The sequence below is a fragment of the Megascapheus bottae genome, chromosome 9, assembly GCF_031878675.1.
Source record: "Megascapheus bottae isolate mThoBot1 chromosome 9, mThoBot2.hap1, whole genome shotgun sequence".
NCBI lineage: Eukaryota > Metazoa > Chordata > Mammalia > Rodentia > Geomyidae > Megascapheus > Megascapheus bottae.
The window spans coordinates 51,220,772-51,228,341 of record NC_143517.1 but is presented as its reverse complement, the minus strand read 5'-3'; positions in this window follow the sequence as shown (position 1 = coordinate 51,228,341).

Genomic DNA, 7,570 nt, shown 5'->3' with positions numbered 1-7,570 from the left:
TTTGATACTTTCTCCCCAACCCACTATGAATGTTAGATTTAATGAGTTGAAATTCCCCACAAATTTGTCATGCCACTCTGGGGAAAGGGTATATTTTACTTCGCTTTACCTTGGCTTGTTTGCATGGCTTGGCTTGTCCAATACAATCTGAGTTCTACATAAATATAAATTAAACTGCTTATATATGCTATTTAAGTTTATATCTTTCTCCATGAGAAAAATATGGCCTTGGATATTTGTTAAGACAAATGAACACAAACAGGGCAGACCTTGATGTGACTCTGTAGCTAGGTAAGAAGCCTCATTTAGCCCAGACTCAAACAGCTAAGCCTCAACCAGTACACGGAGGCTGCAGGTAGATTTTGTTTTCAGAAACCAATGAAATTTGAAACACTTTCCATGAGCATAATTGCACAATAGCCATATCTGACTAATACACAATGAGATGACAACTGAAGCCCACCTAGACTATTAAAGCAGAGGTCTATGTCAAACTTTAGGGATTAAAAAAAATAATATAGTGTAGTTTACCAATATCCTTCTCCTAACCTGTCTAAGAACTAGAGGATTTTGTTGTGCAGTGGGGTGCTAGTAGAATGCTTACCTTCTCACACTGAGGTTGAACTTCAGCCTTGCTGGGTACTCATTTTTGCTCTTAGCTCCCTGAAAGTCATGAGAGAGACCTAATGAGAGAGTTTAATGAGGAGATGCTAGGTTCTATGAAGGTGTCACAGAGATAACAGATTTACTCATTCAACAAAATCTCAGGTCATGAAATAGAGTATCTACTTAAGAATAGATTTTTTTACATAAAATATGGTGGGTACAATCAAAACAGTCTCACCTGATTGGATTCATGTACAAGCAACAAAGAATAGTTTCAACCTGAAAACTGTACCTTTCATTCCTTATTCAAACGCCTCAGACTCTACTGAAATTACTTTGTTCTTTAGGCCTACACATGCATGCGTGCACGTGTACACACACACACACACACACACACACACACACACACACAGACCCTTTCTTGTGTACCAGAAAAGAACTTGTAAATTGTTTGTGAACTCCTTGGAAAGTTACCCTAAATAATCTCCTTCTGGTTAAGAGTACATACTTAGACTTATACTAACCAAGTTATTAGCTCTATAACTTTGGACAAGATGATTAAGTTCTTCAGTTCTCAATTCCTTTCCCTGTTTAATAAGAATAGTAATGTTTATCTTCTAAGGTTATCTTGAAAATTAAATGTGAGGATTCACTAGAGCTCTTTAATACAGTGACAGTTATATGCCAAGATTGCTAAAAACTTTGACAAGATGCATTGTACTCATAACCTGACTTCTGGAATTAAACCTTCCCTGTACAGTTATTTAATAAAAAATTTTTAAGAAGATGAAAACTAAATTATGACAGAAAACAATTACTGAAACTCATTTTTATGATATTAATCATGTCTGGCTAGGTGGAACTCTCCTGTTCTCTTTTCTTCTTTCTGCATATGTTCGTCTGTCTCCTAACATTCTAAAGATGGTGTTGGCGTGGTTGGTCTCATATCTGAGTAACTCTTATGTACAGTCTCATACAAATAGCTTGGAATTCTATTCATTATACACATAAAAAATAAAATCTGTAAAGAATAAATTATTTCTATAATTTTGTGTTTATAACAGGGGGACCAATGAGTAATTTGTGAGAAGAATTGAATATAGGTCAGAAAGATCCAGCTTTATATAATACCCATGTTAAGTACTATTAAGTAAAGAATGATTTTTACAGACTCTACTCATCACTGGCTTTTCCCATCTTTAGAAACAGAAATTATCATATATAGTTAATAACAGAGGAAATAATAACTCCTGATGCATAGCAACTAGAGAATTTATAGTTTTTCTAAATTGACTAAAGAGCCAAGGGAAAAACGATGAAAAGTGTGTAGCCAAAGCTATTTTTCTTTCTTTGTTATATTCATACCTCTTCCAGAAGCAGCACAAATTCCCCAGATCTTATCTAAGCAAAGATTTGAGCATAAAAGTATCCATTTCTTTGGGGATGTTATCACTTGCTTCACATAGCTCAGAAACAATTTGCCTAATAAAAAATCTTCACAGTGTCTCACCAGGAAGGCTTCAAACACTCCTTGATCCAGTAATCCCAGAGCTATTATTTCTCAATGAGTAGAATCAATGTCATAGATTCACATCATATCCTTCATTATTCCTGGTGGCAATATGTGCTTGGGTTTAAGTGGCTCCTGTAAATCTCTGGTGGAGAGATTGCAGTAGCATCAGAGAAGCTACTTTAGGGGCTATGACAACCCCATCTGCTCACTTTGCAGTGGTATTTATTCCACACATACACACACACACACACACACACACACACACACACACACACACACACACACACAAAATTCACAGGTTAAGAAAAAGGCACAGAAAGAAACAGATGCAAGACTTCTGTCCATGATAAGTAATGCTTCCTCAGGTGAAGAAGATGGAATTTCTTTAAAAAAAAAAAAAAAAAAACAAACAAAAAAAAAAAAACTTGGCTAGTAAAGCAGGCTGCATGAGGCGGATTAGGGGTGCCTAATTGAACCAAAGGATGATAAATTACATCTCCCTGTAAATCTCCAGTGAAACTTTTAAGTCTTCCCTAATTTCTTTCATATGTAAAGCCATAATATCCCACCCCCTTCTACTCAAGGACCTCTAGCCTTTCTGACTGCCAGGCTTCTCAAGCATGAGGCATGAGGAGGCCAATCTCTTTAATCCTCTCTCCTCTTCCCTCTCCTCCACTTGTCCTCCCACCTCAACAGATTTCGGGAGAATAACACTGTGTAAAACAGAAAAAGGAGGCCTGTTACACTCTATTGACCTGAAGTACTCTCATTTATTAAATGGTGCCCTTATGTGGCTCTCAGACAAAATTATAGCCAAACATATTTTAAGTCTTAGGAAAGTACTGGGTATATGAAAGCTCTATTATTTGACCTCTACAGCCTCATCTTGTGATAGGGAATACCCACTGAGGTCTCCCTGAGAGTGGACTAATAAAGGGCTCAAGTACTGCTTGTGGAGTTGTGCAGGAAATGCAAGGGTACGAAGAATACATTGAATGGATTTGGTAGCCGAGAAATGCTGGGCTATACTGTGGTAGAAAAATTACCCCAAAGCTCAGTAGGTTAATATAACACATATTTATTTCTCACACACGGGAGTGTTTCCTGAAGATCTAAAAATTTCCCAGTCACTGACCCATATTAATGATCTTTTTCTCCTTGTGGATACATGGTCTGGACATTTAGATAGCACTATAAAGATCAGAATAAAGGAGGTTTCTCAGGTCCGTGCTACCTGGGAAAAAAATTTTATGTGCAGAATGGTTATTGAGGAGTGAAGTTAGATTTGACATCCTCCTGGAAGAGAAAGAAATGAGTTGTGCAGAGAACCATTGAACTACAATGCAATAACGAGAAAAACCTTGTCCCACATAACAGGGAATTCTGGAGCTAGAGTGGTTTTTCACAGTCATCTTACCTTAAAGCAAAAGTATTTGATTTTTTTATTACTGACCTGAAACCAGTCATCCGATTGGCCTAACGCGAGAGAGGGATGACCTTGGGGAAGGTACTTGTGAAGAACAACTTCACTGACAACTTTCAGCCAACTCCTCTCCCAGCATCTGCAGGGATGAAAGCCCAAGCCTTGCTTTGCAGATCTGAACAGCAAACCACAACTCTGCTACTAGAGAAAGGGAGCAATTATGCAATCACTTTTCTCGGCCTCTAACTAGGGAGAACATACACATTTTTTGCTCTCATTTTAATGACTAAAGGACCTAATTTCCTAGAAATCTGGGAAGTATGGGGAAAGAAATAGTATATTTAGAAAGGAATATCTTTTTTCCAAAATGGAAAAGAGATATTCCTCCAGAGCCACTCATTTCCATTGCTAATGGTATTTACCTTTTGGCACTTTACATCCAATGGATTTAGCTACCAGAAGACCTGATTTTGACCTGATTTTGCTGGAAATGTTTTTGGCTCCTTTTCTTCCAAATTTAGATTGAATCCCCCTCTTCGTTTCTTATCTTAATCCTGTCTAGACATCAAGATAAACTTCCTAGCTCTTCTCCTCTTGCATTTCAGTTTTAAAAAAAAAACAAATATGCAATAATGACAACAAAAGAAATATCACATGGAAATGGAGAGACAAAGGGTAGACACATGCAGCTGTGGGACTCACTAGACACTTTGTTGAAAATGAACTATATTACCTGTGGACAGGAATGGGAGGCGGAAACTAAGAGAGAGAGAGGGAATGGGTGATAGTGTCCAAAAGTAAATGCACTCATTACCTGATTTATGAAACTGTAACCCCTCCAAACATCATCTTCATAATAAGTATTAAAATTGTTTTAAAAATAAATAGCAGGCTCATAACCTAAGACTGACTGAGCTTTACATTATACCATCATTTCTCCCAGATGAAGAAGGTTCCCTATTCTCTCCACAAATTCAGAGTCCTAAGCTCCATGTGAGGGTAAAAAGTCCTATTATATGACATTCAGTTAATTTCAAACTGCCTACTCACTCACATTGTATGTCAACATTCTTGCTTGAACATCTATCTCTTATGAAATCTTCCAGATTGTTCCCTACTGACCCACTTGTTTGAATTTCTGGTACTTGAAATCTTGTAGCCCTGGTATTCAGCCATGACCACTAAATCAGACGAAATGAAACAGATACTCAGCCTTTACATTTATTAGAAAATGCATTCTCCCTGGTCAGCTATTTTTTGTCTTTTAATCATTTGGTTCTTTTTCGCTGTCCCTGTAGATACACATTCCTTTTTATCATTAGGGAGTCATTACATACTTCATCTAGATAGTAATCTGTGTTGTAAGGACCTAGACCAATTATAATTAAAGTCGTGTATGGATCACTGGATACATGGCATTAGTCCTTGGAACCCCAGTAGCTATTAACCTACTTTAATAAGTGACTGCAGCTATTGATTCTTTAACTATATATGTTCCCATCTTAGTGGAACCAATTACAGTTCATAAGACTCTTGAAAAAAAACAGCTGGTTTCCCAACACTTGACTTACTCTATTTCAGGGACTCAGGAGATAACACATGCCAACTGCATGACCTCTAACCTATGGCTCACTGAGGCTGGGTTACTATGTGAGTCCAACTTAACGGCTTCATGAGGGTTTACAGCTAACTATTACCTGCAGGTAGAGAGATTGGGAAGAACTGGAACACTAATGAAACAGGCCCTCACTATAAATCAACAGGCATTTGCCTATCTAACTAACACTTCACAGCCTACCACAGTTCTTAAGCTAAGGACCATTTGTTTGGGAATTAGGAGATTTCACTTATAAGTTTGCATGCCATGAGTGAACTAGAGAGTTACACCTGACAACTATGGACTTTCCTTTTGTGTGGCAATAATGAATGAGGGCCAAGTAGGCCAAGTCTTGATAGTTCTCCCTTAGAAGGATGGGGTACTCATTCTCTCCTTCACGAGGATGCCACCATTTCCCACTGAATTGTATTTGCACAAAATCCATATGTAAAATCGCCTACATCTAATACAACTACATTTGGAGAGAGATGTTAAAAAGAGATCAATAAGTTCAATAAGGCTACTATCAGTTTGGATTAGAAGCCTTAATCCAAACTGACTGGTGTCCTCATGAAAAGAGAACTAGAAGCTCTCACAGTAACTCAAATATGTAATCCTAGCTAGATGAGTGACAGAGATTAAGGGATCACAGTTAAAACTCAACCCAGGCATAGAAGTTCACAAAACTCCATCTCAAGGAATGAGTGGGAGTGATAACACACACCTGTCATCTCAGTGACAAGGAAGCACAAATTGCAAAACACAGCACAGATTGTCCCTGAAATAAAGAACTTATCTCGAAAAATTACAATGCAAAAAAGGGACTTACAGAGTAGCTCAGGTGGTAGAATACTTGCTTAAGGAAAGTGAGACTGAGTTCATGCCTCAGTACTGTCAAAAAGAAAAGAAATATGGCCATATAGGATGAGGCTAAACGAAATGAACTCCAGGATATGGAAATAAAAGGTTTATCTTGGTGATTATTGTTCTTAATGTACTATGTGAAGTTATTTCTTTTCTCTTCTTTTTCCCCTATGGTTTATCTCATGTTGTTACTGTATCTGACTTTGGTACCTGGTATATTGTATATAAGTTAATTTGCTTACTTGAAAAAGGGAATGGAAGGGGAAAAACAAGATGATTGGGAGAGGTTCAGGGGAGGGAAAGTGGGAGTGAAAGGGGTATCAATGTTCAAGAAGTAATGTACCCACTACCTGACATATAGAACTGTAACTCCTCTATACATTGCCCAGATAATAAAATGTGTTTTTTTTTAAAGAAAAGAAGTAGAGACACTAAGAATGCAGTACACAGAGAAAGTTATGGAAAGGGAATGAAAATATGGATCTCTATAATGAAAAAATTTTAAGTTTATCCCTTGAGCTGAAAATTTGGGATTAATTATAAGAAGGTCTGAACAGAATAGCTTCAGGAACTTAGAGCTTAAGCCAGTTAAACTTTACAGTTTAGAGAGTGTCAGTATCTGACAGACACAATGCTGTTTCAGGATACTAATAACTTTGCAGAATTCAAAACACCCCTATAGTGCTTCAAAAGTTTATAATTACCTGTCTCCTTCCAGAAGATTTAGGAAAATAGAACACACCCAACCAAAGGTTGTCATCAGAGGACTTCTCCTTTTTAAATGTCAACATGCCCCTTCTAAAGAAAGTTTGCAAACCTCAAGATCATCTTTGATCATTTCTGCCACACATAATTAATTTAATTCATCTATCGGTCAACAACCATCATTAAATTCCAACTCTTTGCCAGACAATGTAACAGATGCTACCAAAAAAAATAGCTAATACTTGATCCTTCTCTTCAAAGAAATCAGTCTTTTGAGATAGTCTTGACAATTTGCCTTACTCCTCTAGATAAGTAACTGCACCTCTTAGAACCCATTATGGTTTAAGCTTCTAAAGACAAGAAAAGGCAGAGGGACCAATTTCATATGTAATTGCCTTTGGTTTTCTCACTTTCCTGAAGGAAGGGAAAAACAATAGATCTTCCAAGTCAGTAAGTACAGAAAAAAAAAAAGAGAGATTTTCCTTCCTCTTGGGAACTTCACCTAACCACATATGTCCAGAAGGTGTTGTGGAAGCTTTTGTAAGAAATACTGGCCTAGGTTAAAGTGCTTGCCTAGCATGCATGAAGACCCGGGTTCAATTCCTCGGTACCACATATAGAAAAAAGCCGGAAGTGGTGCTGAGGCTCAAGTGGTAGAGCTCTAGCCTTGAGAAAGTCCAAGGACAGTGCTCAAGCCCTGAGCTCAAGCCCAGGACTGGCAAAAAAAAAAAAGAAAGAAATACTGGAGATAAGCTTTATTTGTGTTCCTGGCAAAATACAATGAAATTGAACAGCACCAGAGGACTCTGGGGGAGGGGAATACAGACATTTGTGTAGTATATCAGGATGCTATATTTTGTAT